This window comes from Hakea prostrata, chromosome 8 (assembly GCF_041222555.1).
Source record: "Hakea prostrata isolate BN-2017 chromosome 8, UWA_Hpros_2, whole genome shotgun sequence".
Taxonomy (NCBI): Eukaryota; Viridiplantae; Streptophyta; class Magnoliopsida; order Proteales; family Proteaceae; genus Hakea; species Hakea prostrata.
In genome coordinates, this window is record NC_142607.1 from 35,249,897 (window position 1) to 35,266,702 (window position 16,806).

The 16,806-nt window shown below is 37.3% G+C and overlaps 1 pseudogene across 1 annotated transcript; it reads left to right on the forward strand.

Moving 5' to 3' along the window:
• The first annotated feature begins 209 nt into the window (after nucleotides 1–209).
• Nucleotides 210–15,296, forward strand: LOC149007666 (uncharacterized; annotated as a pseudogene). Its single transcript, XR_016175122.1, has 5 exons — nucleotides 210–697; nucleotides 6,269–6,329; nucleotides 6,449–6,613; nucleotides 10,619–10,706; nucleotides 11,000–15,296. The product of XR_016175122.1 is annotated as an uncharacterized LOC149007666 (transcript).
• The last annotated feature ends 1,510 nt before the right edge of the window (nucleotides 15,297–16,806 follow it).

Genomic DNA, 16,806 nt, shown 5'->3' on the forward strand with positions numbered 1-16,806 from the left:
TAAAATGAATACGAATAGTTAGGAGGGTTGGGGTGGGTTGTTCGGGGGTTTTATGAGTAGGCACCTTTCTATTCAGGGGGTAGTTTGGTTAAGTAAAATACATACCACAAGATTTACAAGTTTTCCTTTTAGATAGTAGTATATTAAGTATGATAGTATGATTTTGTAAATTCTCAATTCATCCAGTGGGCTGGGCTTGTGTGGCATAACTCAATGGTGCTGGCGTAACTGCCAGATTAAAGTGGGTGTTACTTTAGCTTAAAGCTAGCGCTAAGCCCAAGCTTCTTCTTCCCAAGTGATCCGCGCTTGGACTCGGATTGAAGATTGCAAAACCAAGAATGTACACCAAACCGTCTTCTTGATGTTCTCTGAACATGTTCTAATTTATGTTTTTTGGGGAATTACTCAAGGGTTTGTTAGATTCGTATATTCTACATTTTAGCAATTTCTCTTCGCAGTTTAATTTTCAGTATTTCTGCATTCAGAACTCTACTGTGTCTCTCGGCGTTTACCGTTTTGGCGTGAAAAGAACGATATTCATCTCTCCATTCTGGAGATCAGTGATGCTCATTAGATTTCTTTCCGCGGTTGTTCGTTGTTGAAATCGGATCAATTCTGGCAGCTGAGAAGTCCGAGGATGAATTCCAAACCATCTGGTCTGTCGTTCAAGCTCGTTCTTCTTTGTGACGCCGTGACGGTAATTCAAAATCACAATTCCATTTGTTGGACCTCTTCTAGTCGTTACTTTTGTATTGAAATGCATGTTCTGTCTTGAGGTTGGCTTGCGCTTAATGCTCCTGCTTTGGGAGTATCTAGGATCGCGATTTTTATGGGCTAGGGTTTGCTTTTCTCTCATCTGTCGATCTTTGTTTCGGCTACTCGTTCACTGATATATTTGTCTCAATTCATAGATGATTGAGTCCCAAGTTGTTGTAAAGTTAACTTCTTTCATATGTTTGATTAGAATAAACTTCAAGACTGTTGAACGACCGACATAACATAACTCCAGATCGTAGTCTAGTCGAAAAAATTCCAGTGGCATTGTTGAAAATTAAATATATTAGAGTAAATTGTACTGGCACCCAAAATGGAGGGAAAAAAATCCTCTGCTGTGCACATCTCTCTGATGTGCACAGCAGTCCGGGCCCCACAGTTTGACACGTGTCAAATTCTTAATTAATGGCACAGATTAAAAAGCTGAGTTTTAAGTGAAAAATACCCATATTTATGACCCGTTTTAGCCAACCCACCCGTTTCTATGACCCGGTTCTAAGAAGTGAAAAAAACCCACTGTGAAGCTCTTTCCATCATTCACTCTCGCTCCCTTTCCTCCATCTCTCTACAAGCTAATGGTAGAATTTCTTGTTTCCCCTAACTGAATCGCTGGTGGAATGCTTAGATTAATATGATCTGCATTTTGCCTCTCTTTGTGTTTGTTACTGGTTTTGTGTGCATAAAGAGGTTTGAAAAACGATTAAGATCACTAGATCTTGACCTCCATGGATGTTTCTTGTTCTATTCTGAGTCCTGTCATTTTTATGGATTTGTTGGGTCATGTCTTGGTTGTATTTAATGGAGGTATGACAGGAATTTTTTTTGCCACATTGCAGTTTCGTTTATTAGTTTCTCTTTGAATCTTGGATTGTTTGATTGAAATTTTATTTGATTTATCTTCATCTTGGAATCCTGACTCTGTTTATATCTCTTGTTTTAACTCAGTGTTTTCTATTGGTTAAGTTTTCTCTATTTAGAATGAGGATTTTCCAATCCCAACCTTTCTGAAATCTTGTGGTTGGTGGTCTGTCTTATAATCGTAGGCAAGTGCTATGGGCATTCGGAATTCTTCTTGACTTTCTGGTGTGGCTTTATCAGATTCTTTGCTTTTCCTGCAATATGATGAGAGTTAAGGCGAGAAATTCATATTTTATATTTTTAAAGTTTAACAAGTTAGGGCGAGTTGAAAATGCCGGGAAACACATGAGTTCTTCTTGGCAAACGCTTGAGCCCTCTGATTTCAGAAGTTGCAGACTGTAGAGAGTCATTTGTCGAATTTATAAACATTAGACTGCAGGATAATGGTGTTTCATTAACTAGAAAGAGATGAAGAAAAAGGGTTTTCAAATAAAGAGGAACAATAATGAAGAAGATAGCAACAGATGAGGAAGGGACCATGAAAGAATGCAGTCAGAGGAAAGAAGATGGAGTTGGAATGGCAAACGATGAGAAATTTTCAGGATCGGTTTTCCCTTCTTTTAAAAACTGGTGGGTTGACTAAAATGGGTCATAAACCTGGGTATTTTTCATTAAAGCTTAGCTTTTTAATCTGTACCATTAATTAAGAATTTGATACGTGTCAAACTGTGGTGCCGCACTGCTGTGCACAGCAGTGAGATGTGCACAGCAGAGGATTTTTTTCCAAAATGGAGCCCTTAAACCACTGACACCTCCACTTTATGGGTTTTTTCACTGACACCCCCACTTTATGTTCAAAAAACACTTAAGTTCTATTCTGTTAGTAGGTTATTACTTGGTTAGTCATATTTTTGCAAAGACTATTATACCCTTGACAGAAATCTATTTTCATTTACCAAAAAAAAGTTAAAAAGACTAACTTTGTGCACGATTGAGAGTTCAACCGTTTCACTTCTCATTTCTCACTTTTCATTTCTCATTTCTCCCAATCGTTCGACCGTTTCACTTCTCATTTCTCACTTTTCATTTCTCATTTCTCTCAATCGTTCAACCGTTTCACTTCTCATTTCTCCCTGTGTGCACGTTGAAGGTTTTCTCCCTCCATTCAACCATTTTCTTCCTCCATTTAACCATTTTCTCCTTGCATACATTAATCGGGAGTTTAGGGTTATTTCTCTCTGTAAATGTGTTCTGTTTTCAGGTTTATAGTCGTTATCTTCTTTGGTACTCCGTCCTGTATATGCAAATCATAATTGTTATTGTAGGCTGATGATTGGATTTGTTGAGGGATTTCAGATTCTTGACAGTTTTAACCTTAACATGGAGAGAGCTCTATGAATCATGTCTTGCCTCTGCGGGAAGCTTGTAAGCAGTTCTGTTACTATCTTGCATCATTAATAGAAAAGATGGGACAAAAAGAATACCCTGTTACTCAGCTCTCTACTGATACAGAGGGAGCATTGGCATAAAGAATTGCATCATTAAACTCGGCTGGTTGTCCAATTGTCTTCTTTCCATGAGATGCTGCTGCCGATCCAGTAAATCCATCCCCGCTTCTTCCCGCTAAATTAAGGTAAGTTATTGTAACTTAGTTGCGTCTTTGTTAATCAAAGGGTTCAGTTTGTATACCTGAAAAATGTGACCTGCCAAATGCCTCTTGTTGGTTGAGCAACATGGATAAGCAAAGAAACATTTTAATCACGTTCACCACCTCCATGCCTGAAAGTCTTGCCCAGCGTTTCTTCATTCTCTGTTAAGTCCTATTATATGCACTTTATTTCAGATACTTCAAACCCTTTCTTCCCCTTCCACATGGCCGTACTTTTTGTCCTCTCGAAGAACGATAAAGCAAATGGGTCACAAATTGAAGAATCAACTGGGGTGAAGCTTTCGAGAACTTATAGGTTTCTGTGGTGATCATGTTCAAATTACTTTTGTTCTTGTCTTATCTCTGATTCAAGTTTAGTTTATCATCTGGTTGATTCTGGGTGACAACAGGGATTTATTTTTAGTTTCCAATCCTTTTCCTTCCAATGAACCAGAACTTCGAATAGGTTCTTCCGCCTACGATGAAGATCGGTTGTGAAGAACGATTGATTTTTTTTCCCTCCTCCCTCCTCCTTTTTTTTTTTTTTTTTTTTCAGATTTTAGTAAGGTCATTTTTGGAATTACAAAAAAATTAGTAAGTGGGTTAACAGTTTCACTAACTGAATGGACTAGTGTGTTTATTGAATTGGGGTGAAGGTGCTTTAAGGCCTCCATTTTGGGGTGCCAGTGCAATTTGCTCAATATATTTTATATGACCTTTACAAATGGGTTTCCATTGTAATCGACCTTTTCTTTTTTATTTTTCCCCTGCAATTCAATCTGATAGAAATTCGTGGGTATTCATACTTAAGAGTTTCATAGAAAGATCTTCATTGACTTTGACAATCCTACTGCTGGACGGTTCAGTGTCTTCTTCCTTTTCCCTTTGCCTGAAATTCCAGTTATAAATTAGAGTGAGAGAAAGATATGGCATCGGTATTAAAGCCAAAGCTGTATACTGAAGTTACTATTGTAAGCAGAGTGGAAGTTTGGGTGTCATCTGATTTACCTTTGGGCTCCCCCTTTTCCAGTATTCATCAATTTGGTTATTAACCCATCATGACTCGCGAAGCATTAGATGCTCTTAAACCTGTAAACCAATTGCTCCAAGTAGTGTTGATTTTTTTTTGGCTCACCTTGGTGGGACATTTTTGTAGGCCTTTCAACTTCAAATGAAGAAGATTAAGTCACAATGGTTCTGTCATTTAGAAAACCTAAGCTATCTCTAACATGTTTCAAAAGTTATTCGTGGCTTTTTGTGAAACTAAATTAACAAGCAACATTATATTGGGCAATAATGCTTTAAAAATGTAATAACATTGGGCTTTATTTAATGTTTACCTGAAGACCAAGATCTGAAAATTTTGAAAATGATATACTAGTAGGGTTGCTGGCGTTTGAAAGGTTGTCAAGTTGCCTTTCTTTAAAAAGCTAGTGTCTTATTTTGCAAGAGATAAAAAGAAGGGTCGCGTCTTCATCCACTATTATGGTTAATTACATCCAAAAGGTTGTTCAGTTGCCTTTCTGAGTTTATTGCATTGGAAGTTTCTTACAGTTCATCAATTGTGAGCTGGAGGTTTTCTCACTATTCCCTCTAGTTTGGAGGGATAGTTTCTCATTGTGCGCTGACGATGGAAACCTCCTCTTACCTTGGAAGAGGCTGCAATTTGGATTAAATGGTGTTCTGGAGAGAATAAAAAATCAGCTGGGTTGGAAAATTGGCAATACGTACCATGGTGTATCTTCTATGGACAGAAAGGAACACTATAGTCTTGGAGACAAGATTCCTCATTATAGCAGATATCAAAGAACAAGTGTGGTAAAATATTCATTTTTTTGTTTTCATTCAGAACGATTTTGACAGTATTTGTGTACACCAAATAAGTTTGGTCGGAACATAACTCCTTCAGTATATATTGGATTTGAGAGATCTTGGATTTGTCCGAAATCTGGTTTGTGTTTACCTAGTACCAAAAGGCTAATGTATAAATTATATCATTTGGCCAGTCAAACTTCTTAGAGAGAAAAACAAAAACATTTATCTTTATCGACAGCACATTAATTACTTATAGATAAGATCATATTCTTAAGAATAATATCAACAAAATGTGAAACTAAGTATATCATGACAATGACCAATACCAGGAATAGTATAGCAATCTGTTTTAATTGTTTCAAACTTCCAGTTGCTTGCCTGTTCAGTTCAGCTGTCTTTTTTAGGTGTACATTATTGTGATGGCTTAATGGGGCTAAGAGTTGATTTTACACTGTGTAAGGTTAGTAAAGAGGGGGCATTGAAAATTAACACTTGGCTGCCTTGTTGCCTAAGTGGTGAGGCACTGCCCCACTGCCTTGGATCACCTTGGTGACTTGACTATGCTTATTACAAAAGGAAACTACTATAGAGGCATAACTTGTAACTACAAGTAAGCTATGAATTCACATGGCAAATCGTATAATGTTTCCTGTTTGGCAAAATTTATTGATTGTTATATACATGCATAACATGTGATAGTCCATATACTAATTTCCTCAACTGTTGATTACTGATATCATGTAATTGAAGAAAAGAAATGTTTTACTTCAATTTTAAAATGATGGTTAATGTTGTCAGCTTAAATACTCTGTACATCCAGGTCTCATGAAGTAACCTCCCATTAAGTGGGTAATATAATGTCTCTCTTCTATAATTAGAATGATTGTATCACTAAGAATTCTTTTTCGTATCAAACGGAATAAATTATTGTCATACATGCTCAAAGTAGTTAAGCTCCAAGTTCCTTTGTGTAACCTGACTTTTTTAAGTTCTTCCACCTGTTTGTGATCAACTAATCATATCTTGTGGTGATTTGATCTCATACCCAGCCACTTGGCTGGAGTCAAGTTGAGTTTTTGTCATTTAACATCTTCTTACCATTTTGCATTGGGATGCTTTGTTTATTTATGAGAAATTAATAATGTAATATTGCATTGTGTGCTCTGATTGCAGGACACAGCAGGTCAAGAACGGTTTCGTGCTCTGGGTCCAATATACTATCGTGATGCAGATGGTCTGTATATCAGAATTTTCTGTCAAGTTCTTTGTTTGGTCCATTGATGTTGATGAAATCACAACATCTCAACATTTAAGTCTGCACTGACAGATTTTTATGTTAATGGTTGGCTGCAGCATCACTTTTGGTGTATGACGTTACAGATGATGATACCTTCATTTGGGTGAAAAATTGGGTGACAGAACTTCAACAAATGGCTCCCCAAAACATTGTTATTTCAATTTCTGCCAACAAAGTGATTTGGTTAGATCAAAGAAATATGATCTTCAAGAGGCAGAAAGGTATGGAGCTTTTCCTTTGCCTCCTAGGAAGCAATTTGTACCATCTATGTGTTGAACTATTCTAGTTCGGAAAGTTGGATCATCAATTTGTTTGGTATGCCTTTCTAAATGCTAAGACAAGAACATGTAAATGTCTCAATTTTGGTGGACTAAAAATATATTCTTGGGAGAAGGATCGTGACCCAGTCATGCCAGACACACAGCCCTTGCACCCTGACATAGGGTTGCACAAAATGACCACCGAGCCTTGATCATTTCCGGGAGCTCAGATTGATGCAGCTATGATTTCTCACAACCCCGTGGTTTGAGTCAAGGTGCGCGCGATTTACACCGCACAACTGGACCTGTATTTTTCAAAAGATGGTGCTTATACATGATCTTCTGATCTTTTTATCATTTAGGTCATGAAGTGAGTGAGATCCCTGTGACTTCACTCCACATCCAAATTTTATTGATCAGACCTTGCTTGGAATCATGATGCTTGTTGGTTCACGTCCAACCTTAGATTCAGATGGACCGTAAAATTAGTTCAGTCGAGTCTTTTATCCGACTAAAAGTGCACAATTCTATCTTGTCTGCGATGCTAATGAACTATCCTTCTCAATTGAGGATCCACAAGCATCTACTACCCAGAATAGTGAATACTCTAGTTTTCGATATTTCTCTGTGATTTTGGATTTCTATCAGGTATTCACTGTAGATTGTTTTAATGCCTGGATAACCGATTTAGATGACATGATTGTCCTTGAACTGAAAACCGGTAGCACAGGTGCTCTTGCACAAGTTTCAAGAAGTAAGTCTTGACCTTCAATTTAACAGAAATAATTCATAAAAACATTTCAGTTGAAACTTTTCACATTTTCAATGGTCAAATGGCATACAGATCCTAATTTAGCATCCTGAAACAATGGAACCTTTAGATTGTTAAAAAGAGAATCAAATTGTTTGTTCAGTTCCCTGCCCTAGGTTTGCAGTGTATAGTATACTTGGCACTATGATTTTCGAAGAAACCCTATGCTACACATAATTTAATACCTTGACATCCAAAATTAATGAAAACAACTAAAATATGCATTTGCAATTTGCAAAAATAAATCTTAATACTACAAATTATCAATTGTTACAAGTACAGCATACACATATCCATTGAGTATTTAAGATTGATTTTTAAAGTTTAAACCATGTTTACCTGTAATGCAGGTCAGGCACCAAATTTGGCATCTTTTCATAGGAATTCGCCTATGGGTGGTTTCATGGGCTATGAGCCTTTGGCCTTGTGTCTACATTGTAATTGGCTAACTAGTTGGACCTAAAGCATGGGAACATAAGTTGAGTTCGAAAATGGATAGTTAATTAATCTACTTTTATTTTGAATTAGTTTATAGAGTTATAGTTGAGCTGGGTTATCTCTTCAATTAGAAGTTAGTTAGGAATCCTAGTTTGTTTTAAAGTTAGTTAGGCAATTCCTTGAAGCTGTTGTAAGCAGGATCTGAAATCTCGTTTTGTCTCGACCCCACCGAGATGTTGAGATTTTGGTCGAAATCTCAGTTGAAACCCGGTACAAAATCTGCCAGGTTTTGGTGGCTCTTATGCATTTTTGGGTTCTGGTTCTTCTTGGATATCCTATTTCAAGGCCCATATATACATCTATAGTTAGCTTGACTAAAAAAAACAACCATAGTAGTCTTTTGGAATCACACTCATGCTTGTTTGTGTTCAGTCAAAACTAAATATATATTTAGATATCTAAACATGCTTGAAGTATAAATTGACATAAACGATTGAGCAATTTCAATTGATAATGAAGTGAAATATTAAACCTATATTAAAATATTAACTCAACTACCAACATACGCACATATATCATCAGTATCAAATATCAAAAACAATTGTGCAAACAATGTGAGAATAAGAGTTTACATGACAACTTCAATTTATAGGAAATACAAAACCAAAGAAATTCCCCTCGAGTGTTGACTAATGTAAGCTACTATATTGGCCTTGCTCAATCCCACTAAGTCAGTCAGACTTGATTTGGACTGCAATCTGATTGTGACAAATTGGAATCCCACATCATAGTCTCATAGACTCCAAGAAGAATATTATATAATTTGACACCACAAACATGGATGTCACATTATCGACATACTGAAGGTAACCCGTCCTAGGATATGGGTCACCAAATTGTGATGTACTGGCACCAAAATTCATTGATCCACCATCATACAAAACATATGGTGCCGCCGGGAACATGTATGGGGACAGTGGCTGGTGTGCAAGGTAGGAGAATATCTCATCAATTAAACAAGGATCCAATATCGCCATACTATTAATGGATTCATAGTAATACAATGGAGCAGGCAAATGCTGCCCATCCCAATCAACTGACCGTGTGGGTTGAAATGTGATCCACTGTGCTCTGAGGGTGATATTGATGAACTATCATCATTGATAAAAGATGGAAAATGCCAATACCCACTCGATTTGGAGTCCCTCTCGCCAATACTCAGTCCACTAATAGAGCTAGGTAATGTATCAATTCCCATCATATTAGTCTGTCTACCAGGCTGGTACCCATGGGACCTCTCAAGTAGATCAACCAATGGTGTTCAACATATATCCATTTCATTGCTATACAATACATCTATCATATATTTCTTTTACATTTTTCATGTAAGAAAATAGTAAAAAAAATACATATTGTAACAAAGAATTCCGACGCCGTGGGTTCATACATTAGCCCATGGTGTTCATCATATATTAGTTTCATCACTATTAAATAATTTTTGTACATATATATTCCAAAATAATTGCTTAGAGAAAAATGGGTTACCTCAAACTAGAGAAAACACTTCAATCCTAGTGTTTGGAGCTTCAATCCACTGCTTCCACGTGTTTGCTGGTGTTGATTTGAAGAAGATTTTGCTCAAAATGGAAAAAAATTCCCTCTCTCATGGGGTTATCTGTTGGAACTGCCTCTCGGTTGAAATCTTGGTCAAAACCATCGAGATGTCGATGAAAGCAGGTATTTATATATCTTTTTACTAGGAAACCCTCTAGATACCGAAATCTCAAGAAAAGGATCGAAATTTCAAAATTTCACAGAATTTGAATCGAAATTTTGGTCAAATTGGTTTCAACCTCTAATATCGTCTCGGGGCAAGGGGGTCGAGATATCCAAAAATTTCATATCACCAAGATTTTGCGAGATTCATTCCAGGGTTGTATGGTAGACATCTGTTTTAATTTCTTTTTCCATGTCTGATTCATGTCCTAACCCTAATAGGACTTCTATTGTTTCTATTTATATTTTCCTGTCAACTGCTAGTATTAGGACGTATTTTGTTAGTCTGCTTGCTGTCTGCCTTTTTTCTCATCTTGCTTCTATTTTTATGAATGCTTACTTTATGAATATACGAGATCAGATTATTAGTAATTTTGCATGTGCAACTTGGTTGCTGCCTCTTTCCCTTGTGTGGAAACGTGCAGGTTGTATAAAAAATCAGGTTTCTCTGGTTGTTCAAAACTTCAATGTCCAGGAGGATCATGGTTGCTAGGTCTTTGAAGTCCTAAATCCTTTTGTAGATTTATACTGCCATATCGAGAATTGGTTATGGCAAACTTTTCACTTGGGAGATGAGTTACGTGGTGATGCTAATTGTGGAAGAGTGTTATGTTGATCGATTGTTAAGGAATTGTGTGGGATTGATATAAAGTGGAATACTATACTTGACACCTGTTTTTGCTTTAATTGACACCATTGTGTTCGATAATTGTTATAGGTAATGAAATGTAAGAGGCAGAAGGGCAGATGAATATGAAACTAATTGCAATGGTTGAAATTCTATGATATGGAGATTTCTCCTATTTTTTATTTTTATAAATAAAGATCATTACATAATTGTTCATTGTGTGTAGATGATTGCTCTAATTTTGTAAAATGAGTACAGTAGAATGATGGTTTATTTCCAGTTTTATGTTGAATTAACTTGTTATTGAATACAGCTATGCATCATCAATAGGAGCTAAACTGTTTGTTACGTCTGCCAAACTGGGCTCTGGCATTGATGAAGTTTCCTTGATATTGCAACCCGTATGTTATGACTAAGTTTTATCTTCAGGATCTTCAAGTTGTATTCATTCAGATCGGCTATACTTGATTTATTTTAAGGCTGCCTTCAGTGGTTTGATTACAAAAATCCATAGACTAAAGTCTGACTTCTTTTGCCTCCTATTATCCAAGGCAATGACTACTGTAGAAAACATTTCCTTGCACTAGTTCTTTTTAGGTCTGTGACGTGCATAATCTGTCTTGTAACCTGTAGGGCCTCACCAGTCTCCATGCATATCCATGTAGATGTGCTGATTTTAATGAATTTCTTGTAGGTGTGCTCCAGAAAAAGAAAAGCAGTGTTGAAGGCCTCTCATCAACTCTGCAGAGGAAAGGGATGGTAATTGTAGATGACGAGCCCGAGAATGAACCACGGAAATGCTGTTCGTAGTTCTGTCTACAAAGGCTACTACTGATTCAAAGATGTAAAGGTATCACAAGCTGCCCCCGTCTTTTTTTTTTGGGTCAACAACATGAAAATTTCATTAATTAAAAGCATCCAGCTGCCCCAGTATTAGTATATCATCAAAGTAACTTTTGGTTGTTGACATGTTGAAGATTTAATTCTCCAAAAACTCCTTTAATTTATAACATAAGCACCACGGTTGAAGCCATCATTTTGCTTCCTATAGTACATTATGAAGTTCTGAACTTGGTCCAAAACCATGGTCGGGCTTATCTGACTGGGTCAACACAAAGGTGGGAGATGGTGCATTGGTGCACCATGGAGGTGAAAAGAGGAAAACATATCATAAGTTCGTGCATGTGTTGAGAAAGAGAACAGAATCCCGACAATAAAGTTTTGTCCAATTAAAATTTGATTGAGGTCCAAATATGGTACTTAACTAAGGCTTCGGAATTCAGGCAAGGAAGGAAATTATTGAGCACAAAAATCCATAAAAAATGTTTACCATGGGGATAATATTAACGCCAGATTCTGTCATTAGGAAGGTGGTACTTCCACGTGAGAGCAACGAGAGGAGACTATTCAACTGCAGACTTAACCAAGGCTTTGGAATTCAGGCAAAAAAGGAAATTATTGAGCACAAAAATCGATAAAAATGTTTACTACTATTGGGATAATGTTAACCCCAGATTCTGTCATTAGGGAGGTGGTCCTTTCACGTTAGAGCAATTAGAGGAAACTATTCAACTGCAGATAGTCCATTGTCTGATTCCATGTGATGCAGGTGCATTGCCTTGGAGCAATTCAAAACCATTTCGTTTTCTAGATGGAGATGAACAGGGCCCAGTTTAGTGTTTGGATCTAGTAGGATTCTAGGAAGTTTACTTGTTAATTGGAAAAGTATTGTATAATCTTTTATCTTGGTCAGGATACAAATGGCTGTAATATACTAGTTTCTTAGTTAGTCAATTAGTTGTTCTATGAGTCTTTTATTTCTCCTTGGGATGTGGTTCCCTGTAGTTGAATAGAATAAAATAGAGAGGTGTTTCGTAGAGTGTCTGCATGGCCAGAAGTGGTTGTGCAATCGTCCTGTGCAGTCCCCTTCTTCTTATGCATTGTTTTCTCTTCTGCAACGCCAGTTTCTTCCAGGCTTCCCTCTTCTCCCAACCAGCCATCTGCTGCTGTCTGCCTGCAATCAATCCCTGGTTTGCTAGGAGTTCTAGTATTTGAGTAATTCATTTGCAATCCACCATTTCTATCTTCTATGGTTGGACAGTGCGTGAAATCTTTCCATTCCTGACTTTAGAGTATCATAATAGGTACTCCCTAGTTTGAACCGATGGTGTATGCTTAGGAACAAAATGCATTATTTATGTATGCCAATTGTAGGACTAGGAGCAAATAAGCTGCTACCATATATGGATTCTCGCCCTCCTATAAGCTATTCAACTCCATTTGAGGTCATACCAGATACAAGGCCAAAGCCATGCATGTCTTTTCTCACTACTTCTAAGGCATTCTTGGCTTTGCCACTGGCTCTTTTAGTTCCTTCAATGTGGACTAAATCATTCCTTTGTACTAGAACATTCAAAGACCTCTTTTGAGTATGAACATGCCACCTCGACGACTTTCTCAGCCCAAAATTCTGCTCAATACATCCTAGTTTTTCTACAAATTTTAATAAGATACCTCCATCAAACATGACTCAGTATACCCCTCTCCATTTCATCCATTCTATTTTAATTCAATATGAAATGTCATCCTTTGTATCACCTTCTAATTTTTGATTGAGCCAAAAAAACCTAAAATAGTTGCTTTGTGGAATCCCCCTCTCACCAAGTTTGACCACCGTATAGCTTATCCTATTGTTACCAAAGTTGCACACCAAATACTTCTTTGTTTATCTAACCTAAAACCATTTGTGATTAGGGAAGATGAGGTTTTAAGGATCACATGTATGTCAACTTATATACCACATTGTCACTTAACAGCAAATTCATGGCAGACCATTATTTCTTTGCATTTTTAGAAACTGTGAGGTTATCCAAGGTTGTTTCAAGGGATCTAATCGTTATTAATGTCTTAGCCAAAGTATAGTGGGTTTATAAGTAATTTTCATGTAGGTGGACTCGGTACGTTAGTGAAAGAGGATTTAAGAGGGATGAGTGGCAAAACTAGGAAGCATTAATTAAGGAATGATCATAATAGATGTTATTTGGGAGCAGCTCCAATGCATGATAAACTATGAGAAGCCATGTGAGGTAGCATGCCATTTGAATTTTTTGAAGTCTGAGTATTTCAGTGTGGCCGAAATGAAATGCCACTTTGAAATAAATAAAAAAAATACAGTATTCCAGTTGAAGATTTTGGTATTTCGGTTAAAATCTTTGAGATTTTAGCCACTGGTTCAAAAGGATGGACATGATCATGTTTATTAGAGAAGGTAAATACAACCTTATAACAACTTTTCGCTGAGAACTTGTAGAGCTCCTCTGCTTAAGACATATCATGATGAAATAAGAATGGGTTTCTCGTAAACTATCTGTATTCATGGCTCCTCCCATCACTGTGATCCAAAGAATGTCAACCATCCTTCATGTATTAAAGTGTCAGTCTCGAGTTTACTTCTTCAATCTTTTGCTTCCACAGGCTGGATTCATATTTCAGTATAACCTGGGAGCTATTAATATGACACTTGTCCTTAAATCGAGTATGAGTACCACTCAAATGGACGTATTGGATTTTCTTTTGCAAAGTACATCTTCTCATTCCCAACCCACCAGCTGACATGCTACAACCTGCATCATATGACTCGTATCACGGTGGACCAATAGATTTCTTCCCAGTTTGATAATCCATATCCTAGGATAGGTTACCTTCAGTATGTAGATGATGCAATGTACATGTCAGTTGTGGAGGACTATAGTTTTTTCTTCTCACAGACTGATGTACAATGTTGTTTGGCTCCATCAGACTTTTGGTAGGATTCCTGGACTGCATGGTAGGTATTATTAGTATATATTATTAACTACTAAATGATTATATTAGGACTGCAGCAGGGTTATTGATTTGATGATGTTCTTGAAAATTAATCTTTGACAATATGATGATTTACTTCATTACTCTTTCGAATTGCTAAATGTTTTTCTCCTCTCATACTTAAATAATTTGTGATTGTGTAATTATGCAGATTCGACTATGTACTGCCAATTAGGGTGCGAATCCTAAACACCAATCTAAGTAGTTTTTTTTTGCAATATGATCACTTAAACGTGTGTGTATAATACTATAATGTATATAGCATAAAAAAGGGTTTCCATGAAGTTTAGGGCCTTAGTATGGTCTACAACACACTAACTTGGCCGAAGAACTTCCATATTTTGCTGAACTTTAAAAATTTTGGTTGGCCAAAACATGTAAAGAAAAAATGAGATATTAAATCTTTGTGGCATGGCCATGTTCAATCCAGGCTCCTTGAGTGACCTAGGATGAAAGAGTGATTTTCAGACTGAAAGATCTAAAAGTTCTAGGGATAGACATAAGATGACATTAGATGTGAGAAGACATGAATAGCTTATGCCTTATATCAAGTATAACCTTGAATAGATCTGATTGGAGGGCAAGGATCCATGTGGCCAAGCCCTTTAGTTGGGATGAGGCCATGTTGTTGTAGTGTTAAAAAGAACTCTGTCCGGGAGTGTGGCCTAAAGCAACACTCCCATGTATCTACCTCTCATGGTAGTGCTGGTGCAGGCTGGACTGGGCGTAAATTTGTGTTTAACTTGCTAATGGGATTCCCCTATATTAAGAGACTTTCCTTTTGAGTCCCCTTGTTAAAAACCCCAGTTTCTATTTTGGCTTTCAACTTCTGATTTCATTCTGCTATTATGCATTAGATTGGTAGTCAGTGGAGTCTCTTTTGAGTCTTTAATTTTCTGCATATTTATGGTTCCCTGGTTTGACTTGGATTCTGGTAAAACTGACTCTGATTGAATATATGACTATTTTAACGGTATTAACATAAGTGCCTTCTAAAGCATTTTTTTTAAACCTCTCTTCAAAATTGTATTCTGATCTGAAACCTTGCACTCAGTTCTGTAGTTTTTTCTAGCTTTCCTACGTCTGGTTGGATTACTCCATAGGTCTGATTTTTACACCTTAAAGGTAATGATTGACATAATCCACATTTGGTTGTGATGACCGAAATATCAGTTTTCTCCAAAACTGAGAGAAAATCCTATGGGCGAAATCTTTTTTCCCCGGTTTCAACCGAAGTCTGCATAATCCTATTCAAAAGTCCCAAATCTCAGTCAAAATCTGCAAAATTTCGTGGAACTCGCAGTTTCCGCCGGCTGTTTCAGAAAATTTCCCTTTTTTTTGCCATTTTTGCCTCTTTCAAGTTCTTTTTCACTTAAAAACATCACTCCTAGTCCTTCGTCTTCCTTCACCTTCTTTGCTACTTGCTCCTTGGTTGTAGTCCTTACAGATTATATGGTGGAGTTGCTGGATATGGAGTACTATGAAACTTTATTCAGAGTATTCATCTCAAGGGATGGATCCACCCAGACACCCATTGGTTCTTGTACAATCATTGGTAGGACCATTGCTTTTGGTTGTTATTTTCCAAGTCTTTGTCACAAGTAGGGAAGCTGATCTTCCAATTTCTGCGGAGTATTCTCTACCAATTGAAGGGCTATGTGATGCATGTCATCTCTTGGTTCCATCCCGCAAACCCACAAGGAACATACATTAGTGATGAAAAATAAGCTTCTTTTGATTATATTTCTCTTTCTCTTTCAGTCATACATGGAGCTTCAGAAGGCTATGAACCTGGGCAGGAGGTGCACTTGGGAGAAGCTTGCTGCCATACAGGCCAACTGTGGCATTGAACTTGCATTCGATGAGAGTGTGGCAATTCTCAACCACAGACGTACACTCGAAAGGAGTGCTGAGGGGGCTGCTGCTTCTTCCCATGGAATAAGCAGTACGGTTAAGTTTAATGCTCCTAAAAGGATTCCCTCATGGAACTGCCTTGCAAGAGAGAACTCAACAGGGTGCCTTGAAGAAGATACTCTTTCAGATGTGTCGTGTTCATCTAACCAAGGTGTTGGTGGCAATACAGGAGGGAGTTCAGCTAGGAACTTCCGTGTCAAACACAACATGAATGATGAAAGTGAGAGTGAATCAGAGCGTGTGGACCTCAATCCTTGGACTAGATCTGGTGGTCCTTTGATGAGGACTACTTCAGCAAATAATGGGCCAGCCATAGGGAGCATCCTTCTTGGTTTGGATTTTCCTTTATAATAACAAGTCAGGTTGATTAAAGCCCAGTTTACCCAGCAGAAATTTCTTCGGGCCCGTTTCTAATATATAAAGCCCAGGCCCAATAGTTACTGTAATGCAGATTTGTTCCAACCCTATTTTTGCGAACCACCGTCAACTTGTTCTTAATAATTGAACAATGAAATTATATTGAAAATGAAAAGATGAAAAACAAGCAAGGGAAGTATCATCTCCTCAGTAACATAGACAGCACCATGTAACACAAACAAGATAACTACAACAAAACCAAATGCTAAAATGTCAACTCTGAGTCTTTGGCCATATGATTCCATTCTCAGTTATCCAGTGACAGACTTCGATTAAGCCTGGACCAAACCCTAATAACTTAAAAGC